We start from the raw sequence: 24,238 nt of genomic DNA, 5'->3' as shown, positions 1-24,238 counted from the left end.
TGAAATTTCTCTCACCTTACCTAAATGGTTTTATACTTCTATCCCGTCATGGATATCATGCTATGCTTGTCCTTGGGAAGGATATACCCCTGAAATATGTGTTTAAACACATTTTCCTTTCCATTGTTCTGTTTAATCTGACAATTACATTTTCCTTTCCACTGGTTTGTTTAAACCTTATTGTGATCTATATTATATAAGCAGTATTATTTCCCTGCTTATGAAAAACACCTCATTGTATCACTCTATCAGTAAGACCTTGTTAATATTGATGATAACATTCTGGTAACCACCGACGGACGAGAACTTTACCTATTGGTCCGCCTCGTTCAACAAGTAGGAAGATGGTTCTCTTCATCCCTCGCCCTTGGTACCGATGTTGCCGACATAATTGATAGGTCATCCTATGACATGCCTTGTTATCATGACTGTGCAAAATATCACCGCCCTTTCTACTTTTAACCCACATGGCAGGCCCATAACCCGTAGTTCCACAGGATTGCAACCTGACTCTCCGGTACACCCCCTGTTTCCAAGGTTATACCTCGCCCGTGGCCTCATATGTTATTCACGAGCCACCTTCCGGGAGATCATCAATCCTAGTATCAGACACAATGCTTATTCCCGTTGCTCCGAACCCTTTTCACGCCCTGTTTCAGGCATCGAACGATTGCCTGTCCGCTCGAAACTTCTCATGATACCTTCTTACTTTGCTCTCGATATTTTCTGAAGTTTCAATCCGAGAGTTACTCTCCCCCACTGTCCCCGATGTTATCGACCAGATGGTCAACCTTGCAGAGGTTCGGTTTCCCAGAATAACCACCCTTTCGTCTTTCGTAAGTATGATGGAGTTCTCGAAGAAAGGATGCCGACTTCATCATGACCTGAAACAGAGAAATGAAGACATCAACGTAGTGGATCAATCTCTTAAAGAAGAGCAACCAAGACCGAGAAGATTCTTTAGAAATTCGCAACCAAAACTTTCCCCCTTACTACACCTCTTAATCTCGGGACGAGATTTCTTGTAGTGGAGGAGAATTGTGACGCCCGGATAATTAAGCTACAGTAACCCTCTGCTAATGATGCCACATCCCCACGATTACTGTTGTTAATCTTGAGATGATTCAAATCTTGTTCAAATTTCATATATAAAATCAAGCCAAATAGTTAAAGTTTTCAGAAGTCCAAAAAAAGAGTTCTAAATGTGTTAAATAATTCATAAGTAATAATGGTAGAGAACCCACATTTTTATAAAGTAACTAATGCATTCAGATAAATAAAACAATGGCTTAATCAATTAATTAATGCCTTTTGTACTTAATAAAATGTTAGACTATTTTATTTGGACACCATAATTAAATGTTGCAGTAGTATATTTAGCTATACTGATTTAGGAGTTGTTTTTGTATTTTTAAAGTCAAAGATAAATTGAAAACTATAGGGAAAAGTAAATGAGCATAAAAAGAAAAGATAGAACAAAACAAAGACTATCCTACTGGGCCATTTGTCCCAGCTAACTAAAACCAGCCCAACAACCCCCGTTTCCCCTACCTCCTGCTACAGAAGTAGAGGACGCCGTGGAAGCCATCGCCATGGCCACCGGCCATGTGCCGGCCATCCCGCGGCCTTCCCTGGAGGTTAAGAGCATCGCCTTGGCACTCCCCCGGGAACCCTAGCCCCATTATCCCCCTCCATCGCGCCGCTTCCTTCTTCCCCGCTCGCATCCGAGCCGCTGTCGTTGCCATGGTCCTCATCGACCTCGCGGCCACCGAGCTCCATAGCATCCGTGAAGATGCTCTGTAGCTCCGCCATGCTCTACCTCATCGTCGACACCAATTAACTCGAGCTCTTCGCCCCTACGTCGTCGGGATCGAACTCATCATCAACCTCCGTACGACTCGTCGTTGTTGATCAGTCGTTCCCCTATGCTACTAAGCTCACACTGAGCCCCCTTGTGCTCCTCGGTGAGATTCGCTTCTTACCCCTCCCCTTACTGCTCGATGTGTTGTTGCTACTTCCCTCGCCCGTGCGCCACGTCCGCGCTGGCCGCGACCGTCCCGGCCACGTCCCCTGCCGTGCTCCCTTCGCTCCCTAGCCGCGTGCCGGCCTCGCCTAGTCACGACCCCGCCGTCTGCGCGCCTGCACCGTGCCTCGCATCGGCCTTGCCTGTTGCCTCCGCTTACTCTGCCCGCTACTGCCTTGGCTTGCTGCTGCTCACGCCGCTACCTCTACCGCGTCCGTGCTAGCCACGCTCTGACACCCTCTTCTGCTATTGCTGCCCCGCATCCACTCGTCACCATGCGCTCGCGGCTGTCGCCCTGCGCCTGCCGCTGCTCAACACCGTCCTCACGTCCCTGTCCTCCACGAGCGGAGCTCCGCCTCTGCGAGCTCCTGGCAGCACCGGTGCCCTTGGCCGCACCCTGGCTGCGCCCCTCGCGCGCCCAGCCACGTGTGCCCGCGGTCGTGGCTGCCCAACCGCACCTAGCCGATCCCCACGCCATGTGCCATCGGAGGTTGCCGTCGCCCCTGCTCGTGTGCGTCTGTGCGAAAGCACAACCACCCGGTGGTGGCCTTGTGCCACTGCATGTGGTGCCGACTGGCTTAAATTGGGGCTAATTTCCCTTTAATTGTTAATCCCTCCTAACCCCCCACTTACCACTGGGCCCCACTTGCTAACTAAAAGAAAATAACCCCCTGTTAAATAATTACACTCAATGACAGGTGGGTCCCATATGACTCTATTGACCGATCAACTACTGTTGACTGTTGACCCCTCAATTGTTGACTGCTGAGTCAGCAGTTGAACAGCCCCACCCGCCAGCCTCTCTGGTTGTGTACTAGATGGTGCACCTAGTATTTTCTCTATTATTTTCGAATAATAATAAATCCAGAATATTGTTAAAACTTTGAAAATTAATATAAAATAAAACATAGCTCGGATGGAAAAAACTTTGTACATGAAAGTTGCTCAGAACAACGAGACGAATTCGGATACGCAACCCGTTCATCCACCACGCATCCCTAGCATAGAGAACACGCAACTTTCCCCCTCTGATTCATATGTTCGAAAACGCGAAACACTAGGGATATTTTCCCGGATGTTCCCCCCTTCACCAGTACCACCTCATACCGCGTTAGGGCACCCCTAGCACCGATACTTGTCATGTCATGCATTGCTATGCATATGTTTGCTTAATATTTATTGTTTCTTCCCCTCTTCTCCCACTAGACACCGAGACCAACGCCGCTGCTACCCAGTACGACTACGGTGTTGACGACCCCTCTCTCTTGCCAGAGCACCCAGGCAAGCCCCCCTGATCACCAGATATCGCCTACTCTCCTCTATACTGCTTGCATTAGAGTAGTGTAGCATGTTACTGCTTTTCATTAATCCTATTCTGATGCATAGCCTGTCATTGTTGCTACAACTGTTGATACCTTACCTGCAATCCTAAATGCTTAGTATAGGATGCTAGATTATCATCAGTGGCCCTACATTATTGTCAGTCTGCCAGGCTATACTATCGGGTCGTGATCACTTGGGTGTTGATCACGGGTTTATACTATATATACATACTATATATGTTGTGACTAATGTCGGGTCGGCTCGTAGAGTACCCGCAAGTGATTCCGATGTGGGGGCTGAAGGGGCAGGTGGTTCCACCCAGGTAGTGGTGGGCCTAGGTTCCCAACGGCCCCCGACTGTTACTTTGAGGCGGAGCGATAGTGCAGGCGGAGACCACCTAGGTGAGAGGTGGGCCTGGCCTGGTCGAATTCGCGGTTACTTCAAAATAACATGCTTAACGAGATCTGGGTATTTGATCTGAGTCTGGCTACTGGCCTATACGCACGAACCAACTACGCAGGAACAGTTATGGGCACTCGACGTCATGGTATCAGCCGAAGCCTTCATGACGTCAGCGACTGAGCAGCGCGCACCGGGTTGGACTGGAACGCTTGCTCTTGTATAAGGGAGGCTAGGTCTGCTCACTGGCCGCGTACGCAATGTGCAGGTGTGCAATGGGCGATGGGCCCAGACCCCTGCGCCATAGGATTTAGACTGGGGCGCTGACCTCTCTGTTGTGCCTAGGTAGGGCTGCGGCGTGTTGATCTTCCGAGGACGGGCATGGCCCAGAAAAGTGTGCCCGGACAAAGGGGATCGAGCGTGTTGGTAAATGTGGTGCACCCCTACAGGGAAGTTAATCTATTCGAATAGTCGTGATCTTCGGTAACAGGACGACTTGGAGTTGTACCTTGACCTTATGACAACTAGAACCGGATACTTAATAAAACACACCCTTCCAAGTGCCAGATACAACCGGTGATCGCTCTCTCACAGGGCGACGAGGAGAGGATCATAGAGTAGGATTATGCTATGCGATGTTACTTGGTGAACTTACCATCTACTCTCTTCCTCTGCTGCAAGATGGAGGTTACCAGAAGCATAGTCTTCGACAGGACTAGCTATCCCCACTTATTCCAGCATTCTGCAGTTCAGTCCACATATGATACCCCTTTTCCATTTGATACCAATGCATACATATGTAGTGTTGCTCCTTTCTTGCGAGTACTTTGGATGAGTACTCACGGTTGCTTTGTTCCCTCTTTCCCACCTTCCTATTCCCGATTGCTGCAACCAGACGATGGAGCCCAGCAGCCAGACGCCACCGTCGATGATGACTACTACTACTCGGGAGGTGCCTACTACTATGTGCAAGCCGCTGACAGCGACCAGGACTAGTTTAGGAGGATCCCAGGCAGGAGGCCTGCGCCTCTTTCGATCTGTATCCCAGTTTGTGTTAGCCATCTTATGGCAACTTGTTTAACTTATGTCTGTACTCAGATATTGTTGCTTCCGCTGACTCTTGTGTCTTCGAGCATTTGTATTCGAGCCTTCGAGGCCCCTGGCTTGTAATATAAAGCTTGTATTATTTTAATTTGTGTCTTGAGTTGTGTTGTGATATCCTCCCGTGAGTCCTTGATCTTGATCGTACACATTTGCGTGTATGATTAGTGTACGATTGGATCGGGGGCGTAACAACTTAGGAAAATCCTTCCACATCCATTGTGAAAATCTTATAACCCGCCATGACGTAATCTCCAAGAATTTTGGAAACCTACCATGACGTCATCCTTAACGGATCTTTATATTAATGTGTTTTCGTAAATTGAGGCATCCAATTAGCTGGATAACCATCATTTGGCCTCCTCGTCTTTCGCGCCTGCCTGTTTTTCTATTTCCTTATAAATAGGACCATAGAGTCATCTTCCATTCTTCTCCTTCTCCTTTCTTCCTCCTCGCGACGCACCAACCCGCACGAGCCTCGCCGCCGTCGACCTCCGTCTCCCACCTCAACTCCGGCCGCTACATCGCCCTGAATAGACCAGAAAACTATGGTGCCACTCCGCTGTCCTAACAGCATCAGTAAGCCCTCTTTTCTTCATCATAGATCTGTCATTAGGTTTTGTTGGTGTTCGTCGGTGTACGTCAGCGTTCGTCGCCGCCCTTCTCTCTCCTTGTTTATTTCCATGGATTAGATCCAAAAACCATATGAATCTTGTGCGGTAGTAGTTTTAGCACCTGTTCTGAACACTGGAATATATCCCCACCGCGACAGATCTCCTCTAGGGCACCTCTGCTTTTCCACTGTCACCTCTGTAGATTTTGATTTTATTTCCTTTTTCTGAACAGCGATAGATCCAAATTTGTAGCCTCAACCTGTGGAACCTGTTTTTCCTAACAGTTAGCAAATTATAGCCTTGGTAGATCTTGAATGCCTTTAATCATGGCGGCTTATTCTGCCGGTTTATTATTACTTCATATATCATTAGCCGTTGCTTAAGCCGCCATTATGAACATGCACTATACTTGTTAACTGAAGGAAATATGCCCTAGAGGCAATAATAAAGTTATTATTTATTTCCTTATATCATGATAAATGTTTATTATTCATGCTAGAATTGTATTAACCAGAAACATGATACATGTGTGAATACATAGACAAACAGAGTGTCACTAGTATGCCTTCACTTGACTAGCTCGTTGATCAAAGATGGTTATGTTTCCTAACCATAGACATGAGTTGCCATTTGATAAATGGGATCACATCATTAGGAGAATGATGTGATTGACTTGACCCATTTCGTCGGCTTAGAACTTGATCGTTTTAGTTTACTGCTATTGCTTTCTTCATGACTTATACATGTTCCTATGACTATGAGATTATGTAACTCCCGATTACCAGAGGAACACTTTGTGTGCTACCAAACGTCACAACGTAACTGGGTGATTATAAAGGTGCTCTACAGGTGTCTCCGATGGTACTTGTTGAGTTGACATAGATCAAGATTAGGATTTGTCACTCCGATTGTCGGAGAGGTATCTCTAGGCCCAGTCGGTAATGCACATCACTATAAGCCTTGCAAGCATTGTAACTAATGAGTTAGTTGCAGTATGATGCATTATAGAATGAGTAAAGAGACTTGCCGGTAACGACATTGAACTAGGTATTGAGATACCGACGGTCGAATCTCGGGCAAGTAACATGCCGATGACGAAGGGAACAACATATGTTGTCATGCAGTTTGACCGATAAAGATCTTCGTAGAATATGTGGGAGCCAATATGAACATCCATGTTCCACTGTTGGTTATTGACCGGAGACGTGTCTCGGTCATGTCTACATAGTTCTCGAACCCGTAGGGTCTGCACGCTTAAAGTTCGGTGACGATCGGTATTATGAGTTTTTGTGTTTTTATGTACCGAAGGTAGTTCGGAGTCCCAGATATGATCACGGACATGACGAGGAGTCTCGAAATGGTCAAGACGTAAAGATCGATATATTGGACGACTATATTCGGATACCGGAAGTGTTCTGGGTGATTTCGGAGAAAACTGGAGTGCCGGAGGGTTATCGGATCCTCCCGGGAGAAATAATGGGCCTTATGGGCCTTAGTGGAGAGAGAGAGGGCTGGCCTAGGGCAGGCCGCGTGCCCCTCCCCCTCTGGTACGAATTAGACTAGGAGAGGGGGGGCCCTTTCCTTCTCCCTCTCCACCTTCCTTTCCCCCTCCTAGTAGGAGTAGGAAAGAGGGGAGTCATACTACTACTAGGAGAAGGACTCCTCCTCCTGGTGCACCATAGAGGGCCGGCTGGCCTCCCCCTTGCTCCTTTATATACGGGGGCAGGGGGCACATCTAGACACAAGTTGATCTTCGATCCCTTAGCCGTGTGCGGTGACCCCCTCCACCATAATCCACCTCTATCATATCGTAGCCATGCTTAGGCGAAGCCCTGCGTCGGTAGCAACATCATCACCGTCAACATGTCGTCGTGCTGACGGAACTCTCCCACGAAGCTCTGCTGGATTGGAGTTCGTGGGACGTCATCGAGCTGAACATGTGCTGAACTTGGAGGTGTCGTGCGTTCGGTACTTGGATCGGTCGGATCGTGAAGACGTTCGACTACATCAACCGCTTTCTCATAACACTTCCGCTTACGGTCTATGAGGGTACGTGGACGATACTCTTCCCTCTCGTTGCTCTGCATCACCATGATCTTGCATGTGCGTAGGAATGTTTTTGAAATTACTATGTTCCCCAACAGTGGCATCCGAGCTTGGTTTATGCGTAGATGTTATATGCACGAGTAGAACACAAGTGAATTGTGGGCGATACAAGTCATACTGCTTACAAGCATGTCATACTTTGGTTCGGTGGTATTGTTGGATGAAGCGGCCCGGACCGACATTACGCGTACGCTTACGTGAGACTGGTTCTACCGACGTGCTTTGCACACAGGTGGCTGGCGGGTGTCAGTTTCTCCAACTTTAGTTGAACCGAGTGTGGCTACGCCCGGTCCTTGAGAAGGTTAAAACAACACTAACTTGACAAACTATCATTGTGGTTTTGATGTGTAGGTAAGAACGGTTCTTGCTCAGCCCATAGCAGCAACGTAAAACTTGCAACAACAAAGGAGAAAACGTCTAACTTGTTTTTGTAGGGCATGTTGTGATGTGATATGGTCAAGACATGATGCTATATTTTGTTGTATGAGATGATCATGTTTTGTAACCGACTTATCGGCAACTGGAGGGAGCCATATGGTTGTCGCTTTATTCTATGCAATGTTATCGCCTTGTAATTGCTTTACTTTATCACCAAGCGGTAGTGATAGTCGTAGAAGCAATAGTTGGCGAGACGACAACGATGCTACGATGGAGATCAAGGTGTCGCGCCAGTGACGATGGTGATCATGACAGTGCTTCGGAGATGGAGATCACAAGCCAAGATGATGATGGCCATATCATATCACTTATATTGATTGCATGTGATGTTTATCTTTTATGCATATTATATTGCTTAGATCGACGGTAGCATTATAAGATGATCTCTCACTAAATTTAAAGGTACAAGTGTTCTCCCTAAGTATGCACCGTTGCGAAAGTTCATTGTGCCGATACACCACATGATAATTGGGTGTGATAAGCTCTACGTTCACATATAATGGGTGCAAGCCAGTTTTGCACATGCAGAATACTCGGGTTAAACTTGACGAGCCTAGCATATGCATATATGGCCTCGGAACACTGTAGACCGAAAGGTAGAGCGTGAATCATATAGAAGATATGATCAACATATTGATGTTCACCATTGAAAACTACTCCATCTCACGTGATGATCGGACATGGTTTAGTTGATATGGATCACGGGATCACTTAGATGATTAGAGGGATGTCTATCTAAGTGGGAGTTCTTTAATAATTTGATTAACTGAACCTTAATTTATCATGAGCTTAGTACCTGATAGTATTTTGCATGTCTATGTTGTTGTAGATAGATGGCCCGTGCTGTTGTTCCGTTGAATTTTAATGCGTTCCTTGAGAAAGAAAAGTTGAAAGATGATGGTAGCAATTACACGGACTGGGTCCGTAACTTGAGGATTATCCTCATTGCTGCACAGAAGAATTACGTCCTGGAAGCACCGCTAAGTGCCAAACCTGTGATAACCCACAAGTATAGGGGATCGCAACAGTTTTCGAGGGTAGAGTATTCAACCCAAATTTATTGATTCGACACAAGGGGAGCCAAAGAATATTCTCAAGTATTAGCAGCTGAGTTGTCAATTCAACCACACCTAGAAAATTAATATCTGCAGCAAAGTGTTTAGTAGCAAAGTAATAAGATAGTAGTGGTAACGGTGGTAAAAGGTAACGGTAGCAAAAGTAATTTTTTTGGTATTTTGTAGTGATGATAACAATAGCAACGGAAAAGTAAATAAGCGAAGAACAATATATGGAAAGCTCGTAGGCAATGGATCGGTGATGGAGAATTATGCCGGATGCGGTTCATCATGTAACAGTCATTACCTAGGGTGACATAGAACTAGCTCCAATTCATCAATGTAATGTAGGCATGTATTCTGAATATAGTCATACGTGCTTATGAAAAGAACTTGCATGACATCTTTTGTCCTACCCTCCCATGGCAGCGGGGTCCTATTGGAAACTAAGGGATATTAAGGCCTCCTTTCAATAGAGTACCGGACCAAAGCATTAACACATAGTGAATACATGAACTCCTCAAACTACGGTCATCACCGATAAGTATCCTGATTATTGTCACTTCGGGGTTAACGGATCATTACACATAATAGGTGACTATAGACTTGCAAGATAGGATCAAGAACTCTCATATATTCTGTCAGGACCCCGATTCCATGTCACATCAATCTAGCCGGTAACACCTCATATCACATTGCGGCCTCACGCACGGTATCCCCACGGGTGTCGCCTTACCATGGCCCGGGACCGTTTGCGCCTTTTGGCTCACGTATATGATAGTGTCGCTAGCATCCATATGACAGAGAACCCGGGTCGACATGGCTAGTCGTGAACCCAAAGCGGCGCAGACCTATGGAGACATGCATACATGAATCACATCGAGCATGTCGGTCATCAGCGAGTGAATCCGGGCTGTAGCACTGGGCTAACAGGACTCCGGGGAACCCGGGCTGTAGCAGGCTAGGCAGGACTCCGGATGTCACCGCGTGACATTTCCCCGAAGGGACAGACATAGGAACGAAGTGAAACACATGCCAGCCACTCAAGTGTCCTGAGCAGTAGTGCTGGGCTAGCAGGACTCTGGTGAACCGGACTGTAGCGGACTACTATGGCTCGAGGAACACTAGACTATATTTCCCCATAAGAAAGGCTGCCAAGGATAAACAACTAGATTGTCGGATCCCACTCATACCAAGCATTTCAATCATACACACAATATGCCCGATATGAGTACATACAACATGGCATCACAACAAAACTCTACAACTCAAGTACTTTATTTAAAGGATCCAGAGAGCCATACATAACATGTTCATACAGGTAGGGTCACATGACCCGACACTCAAGTCATACAAGCATACAAGCACATGCGGAAGCAAATAATCTGAGTACAGACACTAGAAAGCAAGAAGGCTTCTCGAAGCCTGTCTATCTACATAGGGCCCTCCATGGCCAGGATCACCACCTGGGTGGCTAGTCACTCGTCGACATCAAGGTCTACATAAAACCCATCGGAGGGGGCGGTGTTGTCGTCTGAAAACAGTAATTAAGCAAACATGAGTACAAAGGTACTCAGCAAGTCTTACATCAAATCCTACTATACATGCTCATTCTTAAGAAGGTGGTGGGGTTATTGCAGCAAGCCATCTTTGACTCTTGGCTAGGCTATCCTATGGAACTTCTCTAGTAAAAATAGTTTTCGCACACGAGTCCACTACTCACCAACACAATACTCCACCGGGGATCCTCCCTCGTCATCCTACGAGAGGGCTATCCTCGGTACTCACACTTATCTTGAGTCTTTTAGTAGTATCCATTAACTTGTCTATGAACTGTATAGGCAACCAAGTAGTCCTTTACCGCGGACGCGGCTATTCGAATAGTTTTATACCCTGCATGGGTGTACTTCTTCATACATGCTTTCACCACTTACCGCCATTTACACGACATGTACTCGGCAACCTTCAAGCGGAAGCCCAACGAGGGTGTCGGCCACGGCCTACCTAAGCACTCAAGCCTCTAGTCCAGGTTTATCGCCTATCCAGGTTCCATCCATAGGGAGTCCGGCCAAGGTTTCCACATACGGCCCCGAACGATGTGAACAGGGTTCCCGAGACACCAAACAGGTGACTCGGTACACCATGCCACGGTGTATCTACCGCAACATAGCCCACCCCTAGGGTCAGCGCTACGCACGGCCGCCAACACATAACCTACAAACACCAGAAACTATTTGCAACTCCTGGACAGAGTACTAGGGTGATTAAGAAGCCGAGAGGGTCCATTGGTTTCGGGCCTAATGTATGGTAGTAACTGCATCTTAAATCACACATACAGATCTCAGTTCTTATGGACGGCCTTAATGGAACAAACCACCATGTACTCCTACATGGCCTCTCATCGATACCTTTACCAAATCATGTTCAACACATCCCTCACATTACCGATATAATCATTTCACTCTAGCCCATCACCTAGATGGACCAGACCTGACACAACTCTAAGCATAGCAGGCATAGCAAGGTAGGAAACACATACATGGCTCAATCAACTCCTACACATGCTAGTGGGTTTCATCTAGTTACTATGGCAATGATAGGTCATGCAGAGGATAAAGGTTCAACTACCATAGCACACAGCAGTTTGAATCGCGTTGTCTTAATGCAGTAAACAAGAGAAGAAGCGAGAACATGGGTTTGTATCGGAATGATCAATGGGTTGCTTGCCTGATGTAGTGGTAGTAGGGTACTGCCCTTTAGACGGATACTCGGGGTTATCCTCGGAGGCAGAACCTACCACGAAAGTCACACCGAACATAATCAACACATGACAATATGCAACAATATGATCCATGCTATGACATGGCAGATGAAAGTGCCTTGGCCTAATGCAAGCTAAAACAGAAGGGGATGAACTCATTTGAATCAAAGATTCAAATGTTAGCTCATTTAACATAGCCTTATTAGTGCATTATCTTATTCTGCTTAAACATCAAGGTTAACTTGTTTTGTCATGCATGAAACCATTACAGATGGATAGATTGAATTTTTCTGATCATTTTTCATATATAACTTGTTTGCTTTGGAGCTATGGTTGATTTCCTATGATTTTTAGAAGTTTTGGCTATTTTCTGGAATTTCCAATATAATAATAATTCCAGTAATTGAATTAATGCTTCAGCATGACATAGGTGTGACGTCAGCGGGTCAACTGGGTCGGCTAGGTCAAACCTGACTGTTGGGCCCTATCTGTCAGTGTCTCAGCTAATTAACATAATTATGTTAGTGCTAATTAACTGTTAGTGGGACCTGGGCCCACATGTTAGTGACTAAACTAATTAACATTAGTTAAAACTAATTCTAAACTAATTAGCAGGCCGGCCCCACCTATCATAGACTCAGGGGGAAGTCAACCTGGGCCCACACGGGGTCAAATAGAGTCAAACTGGCCGGCGTTTAGCCGCCGGCGAGGCCAAACGCGGCGGAGGGCTCGGGTTTTGCACTCCGGCGACCAAAAGGACGACGGAGACCATCTACGTGTTGCTGTGTCGGGGTCGGGGTGCCGTGTTAGGTTCGGGGTGCTGTTTCGGGGTCGGGGGGTCGGGGTGTCGTGTCGATGTCGGGGTAGTGCCGTGTCGGTATCGGGGTGTTGTTTCGGGGTCGGGGTGTGGTGTCGGGGTCAGGGTGTCGGGTCAGGCTCGGGGTCGGGGTGTCGGGTCAGGCTCGGGGGGTCGGGGTGTCGGGGTCGGGGTGTCGGGGTCGGGGTCGGGGTGTCGGGATCGGGGTCTCGGGGTCGGGGTGTCGTGTCGGGGTGCCGGGTCGGGGTCTTTTTTCCTTTTCTTCTTCTTCCTCTTCTTCCTTTTCTTCCTTTTCTTCCTTTTTTTCCTTCTTCTTCTTCTTCTTCTTCTTCTTCCTCCTTTCCTTTTTCCTCTTCTTCTTCTCCTCCTCTCCTGTTTTTTTCTTCTTCTTCTTCTTCCTCTTCTTCTTTTTTCTCCTCCTCCTCCTCTTCTTCTTCTTCCTTTCCTTTTTCCTCTTCTTCTTCTCCTCCTCTCCTATTTTTTTCTTCTTCTTCTTCTTCCTCTTCTTCTTTTTTCTTCTCCTCCTCCTCCTCCTCTTCTTCTTCTTCCTTTCCTTTTTCCTCTTCTTCTTCTCCTCCTCTCCTATTTTTTCTTCTTCTTCTTTTTCTTTCCTAAAACTGAACTAAACCTAAAACTAAACCTAAATCTAATCTAAACATAAACCTAGAACTAAAAAAACAGAAGAAAAAAAGGAAAAAACTAAACATAAACCTAAAACTAAACTAAGACTAAACCTAAACCTAGAACTAAACCTAAAACTAAAACTAAAACTAAATCTAAACTAAACATAAACCTAAAACTAAAAAAACAGAAAAAAAGGAGAGGTAGAGCTCATCTGGGCCGGTGGAGGAGGTGGCCGGTGGAGGAGGGGGGCGGGGCGGCCTGGGGCGGCGGCGCCGATCCCAGGGCGGTGGGGCGCGGGGGGGCCAGGGCGCCGGGGGGGCGACGGGGCGGGCGGCCGGTGGAGCGACGGTGCCCGGGGCGGTGGGGCGCGGGGGGGGCCGGGTCGCCGGGGGGCCTGGGCGTGGCGGCGCCGAGACGGGGCGGGGGGCCAGGGCGACGGGGCGGTGGGGCGACGAGGCGGGGGGACGGTGGGGCAGCGGGGTGGTGGTGCGACCGGGTGGCGGCGAGTGGTGGGGGGCGGCGGCGCATGTGTGGGAGGGAAACAGAGAGAGAGGGGGTTGGGGCGCGCCGGCCGTTAGATACGTTTAATCTTTGCCGTCCGCCACCTTTGTCGTCTGCTAATGTGCGCTTTGCCGTCCGCTAGCGGACGGCAAAGAGGGGGGCCGTTAAGTATTTTTTAACCAGCTCCTTAGTGGGGCCCCCTCCCTCTTTGCTGTCTGCTACCGGACGGCAAAGATTCTTTGCCGTCAGCTAGCAGACGGCAAAGAACAGGCTGATGGCAAAGGCTTTCTTTGCCATCAGCCTGTTCTTTGTCGTCAGCTAGCAGACGGCAAAGAACAGGCTGATGGCAAAGGCTTTCTTTGCCATCAGCCTGTTCTTTGCCGTCTGCTTTCAGGTAGCTAATGGCAAAGAGCTTCTTTGTCGTCCGCTAGCTGACGGCAAAGAGCTGGCAGATGGCAAAGTAGCTGATTCCAGTAGTGGAGTGAGCCGCGTCGAGTGGTGGCAGTAGCCGGAGCTGGGGTGGCCGGAAACGACGGCAGCGAGCACGTCCGCGGCTGCCGGAGTTCGGGCGAGGTTGAACTAGTCGCTAGCAGGCACGGCGAGGGGCGTGCGGGGGTGCTACGGGCTCCTGCGAGTGCATGGAAGACGAAGGCATGCTCGGTTGCGACCCAACGTGGGTGTGGCCACGACGGCGACGTGCGGTGGCGGCGGTGAGCTTCGGCTTCCATGGCCGTGGTGGTTAGAGGACGCAGACGAGCACGGGGAGAGGGGGCAACGGTGGCGGAGCTCACAACTGTTGCAGGGGAGCGAACGGCGAGCTCAGGGAAGGGCTGGAGCGAGCGGGGCGGCGAGGGGGATCTCCGGCGACCAAGGTTTTAGACGAGCTCGGTGCAGCGTCTCCGGGGCGAGCGAGCACTCGGGGATGGGTCGAGGCAAAGTAGTGGACAACGGCGGAGCTTCTTGGCACGTCGAGGCAACGAATGGACGGCGGTGGCTGTGGTGGAGCTTGTCGGCGGCGACGGCTGCGCTCGGCAGGGAAATGGGGAGAGAGCCAGAGAGGGGGATAGGGCCACGGGGAGAGTGGGGAGAAGAGAGGGGGATGTGGGGGGCACTCCTGGACCCATCCAGGGCGTCGGCGGAAGCAGGAGGTGGCCGGCGTGTGGCCGCGGGCGCCGGCCACGCGCTTCTCGTCCTCCTGGCGAGAGGAGGAGGACGACTGGCAAGAGCCAGTGGACTGGGCCGAGCCGGTGGGCTGGTGGGCTCCGCCAGGTAAGTTTCTGTTCTCTCTCTCCTTTTCTGTTTTTTATTTATTCTATTATTTATGTAACTTTAGAGCTTTATTAAAAATGCCAGGGCATTTCCATAAATCATAAAATTATTCATGGCTACTGCTTAGGATATATCCAACAGCAAACATTTTAGTTTATGATTATTTGAGCATTTAAAATATTTTATAGCATTTAAATGCCCAAATGCAAATACTAAAAGGATTAATCCAATGACCTTGAAATGTCCTAGAAAAATGTGCACCATTTTTGTCAAAGGTTTTAGCCCAAAACAAAAAGGGTGGGCTTTTTAGAAGGGCATTTCAGGTTCATTGAAAAAGTTTTTCGTAAACCCTAGTTGTTCCAGGGGGGTGCTGGCGGTTCTGTCATCCCCATTTCAAATTTAAGAGAAAATTAAACATGATGCACACTCTAATGCTTGAACTAGCTAGGGTGTGACAACTCACCCCCACTCAAAAGAATCTCGTCCCGAGATTTAGGATCCTCCGGGAAGAAGGTGGGGTACTCGAGTCGAAGACGATCCTCCCTTTCCCAAGTGGCCTCTTTCTCGGAATGGTGTGACCATTGAACCTTGAGAAACTTGATATTATGACGTCGAGTGGTACGCTCGGCTTGATCAAGGATACGAATGGGATATTCCCGATATGAGAGGTTATCTTGTAGATCAAGCGTTTCATGGTCCACTCCACAGATAGGATGCGTGAAGCAACGCCTGAGTTGAGAAACATGGAAGACATCGTGAACTCTGGAAATATGCGAAGGTAGTTCCAATTGGTAGGCAACTTCTCGTTTGGCAAGAATGCAAAAGGGTCCGATGTAACGAGGAGCCGATTTGCCTTTGATACCGAAACGATGGGTTCCCTTTAATGGAGTAACCCGAAGGTAAGCCTTCTCGCCGACTTCATAAGTCCTGAGCTTATGTTTAGGATCATATTGGCTCTTTTGACGAGATTGGGCTGTTTTCAATTTCTCACGAATAACGCGAACCTGCTCTTCTGCTTCCTGAATCATATCCGGGCCAAAGAGTTGTCTTTCCCCGGTTTCTAACCAGTTAAGAGGCGTTCGACATTTCCGTCCATAGAGAACTTCGAAAGGAGCTTTGCCCAAACTAGCTTGATAACTATTATTATAAGCAAACTCCGCGAATGGAAGGAATTTCTCCCAACCCATTTTGAATGAGATGACAGAAGCTCGGAGCATATCTTCCAGAATTTGATTGACTCGCTCTACTTGACCACTTGATTGAGGATGGAAAGCGGTGCTAAAAGAGAGACGAGTTCCCATAGCATCTTGGAAACTTTCCCAAAATCGAGAGGTGAAGAGACTCCCACGGTCTGAGTTAATTTCCATTGGGACACCATGAACAGGTAGCTGGCTAGCGGTGATACTCTCACGAACAGGTAGGAAATGGGCTACTTTGGAAAGACGGTCGATCACTAAAAAGATAGCATTAGTCCCTCTCTAGGTCCTGGGAAACCTAGTGATGAAATCCATAATGATTTTATCCCATTTCCACTCAGGAATAGCCAAAGGTTGAAGGGTGCCAGCAGGCCATTGATGCTCTGCTTTAACATGACGACAAACGTCGCAATTAGCAATGTATTGAGCGATTTCTCTCTTCATCCTAGTCCACCAAAACCTCTGGCGTAGGTCTTGATACATTTTAGTACTACCGAGATGAATGGTGCGAGGGGATTCATGAGCTTCCTTAAGGATCAGCCGGCTCAGGTTTCGTGCCTTGGGAACCACTAAGAGGTTTCCAAAGTATACGACACCTTGATCATTAATGGAGAAACAATTCGTGACTCCTTTCTTAATGCTTCTCTTAATACGGGAGATTCCCGGATCTACCTTCTATGCCTTGATGATCTGATCCGTAAGGGTAGGTTTCGCCACCAGGGTGGATAGGAATCCTCGAGGAACAATGTGAAGATTGAGCTTACGAAATTCCTCGTGGAGAAGTGGTTGACTTTGGTGTAACATCAGATTGTTACAATAAGATTTACGACTTAGCGCATCAGCCATGACATTGGCTTTGCCCGGGGTGTAAGTTATTCCTAAGTCGTAATCCGAGATCAACTCGACCCAACGTCGTTGCCTGAGATTCAAATCCGGTTGGGTGAAGATATATTTCAAACTTTGGTGATCGGTGAAGATCTCGCAACGATTACCGAGGAGGTAATGTCGCCAAGTTTTGAGTGCATGGACTACAGCTGCAAGCTCTAGATCATGTGTGGGATAGTTTTCCTCATGTGGATGTAGTTGCCGTGAAGCGTAGGCAATTACCTGACGATCCTGCATGAGTATGCAACCTAGTCCTTGTCGCGAGGCGTCGCAATAGATAATAAAGTCCTTGGAGAAATCTGGTGGTACCAGTACGGGAGCAGATGTCAAGCGTCTTTTCAGTTCCTGAAAGCTGAACTCGCACTGTGGGGTCCACTCGAACTTTTTATCTTTCTTGAGGTTTAGCAACCTTGGAGAAATTCTCGACGAAGCGGTGGCAATAGCTCGCTAAGCCAAGGAAGCTCCGAACTTGCTTGACCGTCTCAGGTGGAGTCCAATCAAGGACGGCTTGAACTCGCTCGGGATTGACAGCAATACCCTTACCAGAGATTACATGGCCTAGATAGGTCACTTCTGGCAACCAAAATTCACACTTGGAGAATTTGGCATAAAGGCGATGCTCTCGAAGTATCATCAATACCAGCCTTAGATGTTCGGCATGTTCCTCTTCATTCTTGGAGTAGATGAGTATGTCATCGAGGTAAACTACGACGAATTTAGCCAAATACTCCATGAAGACCGAGTTCATTAACCGAGAGAAGGTGGCTGGGCATTGGTTAAACCGAAGGACATAACGGTGTACTCGTATTGGCCATAACGAGTAACAAAGGCCGTTTTGGGAATGTCCTCATTTCTGATTTTTATTTGATGGTAGCCTAACCTCAAATCCATCTTGGAAAAGACTGAGGATCTAGCAAGCTGATCATACAGATCGTTAATCCTGGGAAGCGGATACTTGTTCTTGATAGTGACCAAGTTGACAGGTCGGTAATCTACAACCATCCAATCCGTTCCATCCTTCTTCTTGACAAAGAGGACGGGGCAAGCCCAAGGAGAGGAAAAGCCCAAGGAGAGGAACTAGGATGGATGAAACCCTTTTTCAAGGACTCATCGAGTTGGTTCTTAAGCTCGGCTAGTTCTAAGGGTGCCATCTTATAGGGTCTCCTAGAAATTTGAACGGTTCCTGGAACAAGGTCTATCATGAACTCGACATCCCTGTCAGGTGGAACACCTAGCAGTTCTTCTGGAAAGACATCCGGAAAATCCCGGACTACCGAAACATCCTCAAGGTCTGGAAGGGGGTTGGCATTTAGGGAGTAAAGCTGGCGCTTGGCCACTCGAGTTAAGACATTGACTCTCTTGCCCGATGGGTGAGTAAGTTGAACGGTTCTAGTGGCACAATCAATCTTAGCATAATGAGCTGACATCCAGTCCATACCCAAGATGATGTTTATGTCCGAGGACTTGAGAGCTATTAAGGATGCAATGAAGACAAGTCTATCGACAAGAATTTCGTTCCCATGGCTTACTGTAGAAGTTTTCCATTTGGAACCCGGAGTTTGAATTACCATGGAAGTGGGCATGTCACAGAATGTCGTGTTATGCAATCGAGCATAGTTCTCGGATATGAATGAATGGGATGTTCTAGTATCAAAAAGAACAGATGCCGGATGGCAATTAACATGGAGCGTACCAAGGACGACGTTAGGATCCTCATGAGCCTCCTCGGCTGAGACATAGTTGACATGGCCACGTGCAGTGGTGACCGGCTTGGCGTAGAATGTCTTTCCCGCTGGCTTACCACGGCCAACGGACTTCCCAGGCTGATTGGGGTTGTTGTTCTGGGGACACTCTCGGCTATAGTGACCCGGCTCTCCACACTTGAAACACGTCACCACATTGGGACGTGGAGCAACATTAGCAGCGGGGCCACCATAGGGCTTGGGCGGTGCAAACTGCTGGTTGGGACGAGGCGCCTCAAAGGATGGCCTCGGAATGAACCTGGGTGGCAGTTCCGTTCTTGGAATCCACACCCGGCGCTTCTGAGCTCCAGAGCCGGATGAAGAGCCAAAATCACGTGAGTGCTTGCGTGAAGCGTCATATTCAGACTGGCCTGACTCAGCACTGATGGCTTTATTGACCAACTTCTGAAAGGAAGTGCACTCGTGCAGACGAAGATCGCGACAAAGCTCAGGGCTAAGTCCCTTGCGGAACCTTGCCTACTTCTTAGCGTCGGTAGATACTTCTTCAGGAGCATATCGTGCCAGATTCCCAAATTCACGGCTATATGCATCCACACTCAGTCTTCCTTGGGTGAAATTGCAGAACTCTTCCCTCTTGTGATCCATCAGACCTTCCGGAATGTGATGTTCACGGAAAGCCTCACTGATTTCAGCCCAAGTAGTGATTTGACCAACCAGGCGCATAGCTTCAAAGTTTTCCCACCAAAGGCTAGCAGGGCCTTCGAGGTGATAGGCAGCATAAGTAACCTTGTCGGCTTCGGCTACGTTGGCAGAACATAGCTTGTGGGTGATGCTACGAAGCCAGTCATCCGCGTCGAGGGGCTCGACAGAATGGTTAAACTTTGGTGGGTATAGCTTGATTAAGTCATTGATTGACACCAAGTCATTTCGCTGATGGCGTGCAGTGTTCTGCTCAATCTGCTCTAACAGGCGGTTAGTCTCAAGCTTGTTTCTTTCCGCCTCCAGCATCACTTCGGCCAGAGAAGGCGGGTGAAGCAGATTTTCACCCCTAGATGCACTGGCTTCCCCCTGCTCCGGGGCAGCAGGGTTGCTGCGGGTGTTGACCATCCTAGGAGAAAACAAGACAACGGTTTAGATAAGGATGGCACAAACTTAGCAAGGAAGTGCAGAATGTAATGGATAACATGGAATGCTAAGATGTTCATTGCATGACATGGTAATATAGAAACTGCCATATATATACCATTGGTCATACACACCGTACATAGTTTAGTACAAGCCCAGGGTAGAGTACAACTACAGTGAAAGACATTACATCTCATCGGAGGCATTCCAAGCTCCTATACATTATTTTCCTACACCTCCGGAGCATGATAAACACCAAGTCGTATCCCACGGTCACGCAGGACTGTGAAGAATACAACTACTACAATACTAGTGGAACTACTACTAGCTCAGACGGCTCTGTAGTAATCCTCATAGAAGTCGCCACCAAAACCTGGAAGTGGAACATGTTCATCTGGGAACAGACGGTCCCGCGGAGCCTGCGGACCAAAGGGACTCGGATGTGGCCTTGGCCCCATAGGTGGTGGCAGACGGGGACCACGAGGTGGAGTGATGCCTCCCACATCGTGCCACTCCATACAATCCGGCAATCCAGACCGTATAGGGTATAGATCCCTCAGATCCATGTATCCTGCTTGTATCGCTGGTGCAAACCGAGTCAATGTGGCCCAGTGATAAGCACGAGAGTTAAAAAGCTCCATACGCAAGGCCCAATTTTCGCGGTCCTTATCCTCGGGCATCTCGGCAGTGGTGCGGAGTAGTGACTCGTCATGTGTGTGGTCAGCATAAATGGCCTGGAGATACCCTTGCGCTTCCGGAAGTGAAGCTGGCATATAACGGAAGTCGGTGTTCCGAAGCAGGCCAGTCCAGACTCGCATGATGGTCATCATGGAATAGGCAGCATCCTGCAGAGCCATCACAACAGTAACCCCGAGTCCATAGGAACAGTGAAGGGGCTCAGTGGCTCCAGGATAAGAGGGATATATCCTGACGGTACAGAGGTACTGGCTCTGGTTGAAATCTCGGAATTGCTCTTCGACAGTGTATTCGGGATACCAATGGTAACCCGTCTCGATCATTACCTGGACTAACATAGCAGTATGACCGGGCACATCAAGGCACCGGGTCAGGCGAACCACTTGGTTTTGAGCACGAGTGGCCATCTGAAAGCATAACCACAATGCAAAGGCATTAGAATTTCTAGGGAAAATTGGACAGCATAACAGCTGTAAATGCTCAGAAAAAGATTTGAGACATCCACAACAGTTTGCAATACCACTCAACAACATCATATCAAGGTTCTGATTCAACTGGCAACATACTAAAAGTAGTAGAAACTGTACTGAGGCTTGTAACAACAATCCTATAAGGTACTATGGATTAGTAACACGTGAACCTGATAGAAGGAGAGAGCCTAGTCCTTAACCCACGTTGAATAAGAAGAGAATGACTCAGATCAGAGGGCATAAGGTAAAGGAGTAAAAGAGCCTTACGTTCCCTCCCACAATCAATTCCCCTACATATAACTAAAGCATTTCTATACTTGACATCGACCAGTTTGGCTCAACGAACCTACAGGCAGTCCGGCTCTGATGCCAACGCTGTCAGGACCCCGATTCCCAGTCACATCGATCTAGTCGGTAACACCTCATATCACATTGCGGCCTCATGCACAGTATCCCGACGGGTGTCGCCTTACCATGGCCCGGAACTGTTTGCGCCTTTTGGCTCACGTATATGATAGTGTCGCTAGCATCCATATGACAGAGAACCCGGGCCGACATGGCTAGTCGTGAACCCAAAGCGGCGCAGACCTATGGAGACATGCATACATGAATCACATCGAGCATGTCGGTCATCAGCGAGTGAATCTGGGCTGTAGCACTGGGCTAGCAGGACTCCAGGGAACCCGGGCTGTAGCAGGCTAGGCAGGACTCCGGATGTCACCGCGTGACATTTCCCCGAAGGGACAGACATAGGAACGAAGTGAAACACATGCCGGCCAGTCAAGTGTCCTGAGCAGTAGTGCTGGGCTAGCAGGACTCCGGAGAACCGGGCTGTAGCGGACTACTATGGATCGAGGACCACTAGACTACATTTCCCCATAAGAAAGGTTGCCAAGGATAAACAACTAGATTGTCGGATCCCACTCATACCAAGCATTTCAATCATACACACAATATGCCCGATATGAGTACATACAACATGGCATCACAACAAAACTCTACAACTCAAGTACTTTATTTAAAGGCTCCAGAGAGCCATACATAACATGTTCATACAGGTAGGGTCACATGACCCGACACTCAAGTCATACAAGCATACAAGCACATGCGGAAGCAAATAGTCTGAGTACAGATACTAGAAAGCAAGAAGGCTTCTCGAAGCCTGTCTATCTACATAGGGCCCTCCATGGCCAGGATCACCACCTGGGTGGCTAGTCACTCGTCGACATCAAGGTCTACATAAAACCCATCGCAGGGGGCGGTGTTGTCGTCTGAAAACAGTAATTAAGCAAACATGAGTACAAAGGTACTCAGCAAGTCTTACATCAGATCCTACTATACATGCTCATTCTCAAGAAGGTGGTGGGGTTATTGCAGCAAGCCAGCTTTGACTCTTGGCTAGCCTATCCTACGGAACTTCTCTAGTAAAAATAGTTTTCGCACACGAGTCCACTACTCACCAACACAATACTCCACCGGGGATCCTCCCTCGTCATCCTACGAGAGAGCTATCCTCGGTACTCACACTTATCTTGAGTCTTTTAGTAGTATCCATTAACTTGTCTATGAACTGTATAGGCAACCAAGTAGTCCTTTACCGCGGACGCGGCTATTCAAATAGTTTTATACCCTGCAAGGGTGTACTTCTTCATACACGCTTTCACCACTTACCGCCGTTTACACGACAAGTACTCGGCAACCTTCAAGCGGAAGCCCAACGAGGGTGTCGGCCACGGCCTACCTAAGCACTCAAGCCTCTAGTCCAGGTTTATCGCCTATCCAGGTTCCATCCGTAGGGAGTCCGACCGAAGTTTCCACATACGGCCCCGAATGATGTGAACAGGGTTCCCAAGACACCAAACGGGTGACTCGGTACACCGTGCCACGGTGTATCTACCGCAACATAGCCCACCCCTAGGGCCAGCGCTACGCACGGCCGCCAACACATAACCTACAAACACCAGAAACTATTTGCAACTCCTGGACAGAGTACTAGGGTGATTAAGAAGCCGAGAGGGTCCATTGGTTTCGGGCCCAATGTATGGTAGTAACTGCATCATAAATCACACATACAGATCTTAGTTCTTATGGACGGCCTCAATGAAACAACCCAGCATGTACTCCTACATGGCCTCTCATCGATACCTTTACCAAATCATGTTCAACACATCCCTCACATTACCGATATAATCATTTCACTCTAGCCCATCACCCAGATGGACCAGACCTGACACAACTCTAAGCATAGCAGGCATAATAGGGTAGGAAACACATACATGGCTCAATCAACTCCTACACATGCTAGTGGGTTTCATCTAGTTACCGTGGCAATGACAGGTCATGCAGAGGATAAAGGTTCAACTACCGTAGCACACAGCAGTTTGAATCGCGTTGTCTTAATGCAGTAAACAAGAGCAGAAGCGAGAACATGGGTTTGCATCGGAAAGATCAATGGGTTGCTTGCGTGATGTAGTGGTAGTAGGGTACTGCCCTTCAGACGGATACTCGGGGTTATCCTCGGAGGCAGAACCTACCACGAAAGTCACACCGAACATAATCAACACATGACAATATGCAACAATATGATGCATGCTATGACATGGCAAGATGAAAGTGCCTTGGCCTAATGCAAGCTAAAACAGAAGGGGATGAACTCATTTGAATCAAAGATTCAAATGTTAGCTCATTTAACATAGCCTTATTAGTGCATTATCTTATTCTGCTTAAACAGCAAGGTTAGCTCGTTTTGTCATGCATGAAACCATTACAGATGGATAGATTGAATTTTTCTGATCATTTTTCATATATAACTTGTTTGATTTGGAGCTATGGTTGATTTTCTATGATTTTTAGAAGTTTTGGCTATTTTCTGCAATTTCCTATATAATAATAATTCCAGTAGTTGAATTAATGCGTCAGCATGACATAGGTGTGACGTCAGCGGGTCAACTGGGTCAGCCAGGTCAAACCTGACTGTTGGGCCCTGTCTGTCAGTGTCTCAGCTAATTAACATAATTATGTTAGTGCTAATTAACTGTCAGTGGGACCTGGGCCCACATGTCAGTGACTAAACTAATTAACATTAGTTAAAACTAATCCTAAACTAATTAGCAGGCCAGCCCCACCTGTCAT

This window comes from Triticum urartu, chromosome 7A (genome assembly GCF_056163025.1).
Source record: "Triticum urartu cultivar PI428250 chromosome 7A, HENAU_Tu73, whole genome shotgun sequence".
Classification (NCBI taxonomy): Eukaryota; Viridiplantae; Streptophyta; class Magnoliopsida; order Poales; family Poaceae; genus Triticum; species Triticum urartu.
Note: the sequence above shows the minus strand (reverse complement) of the source record.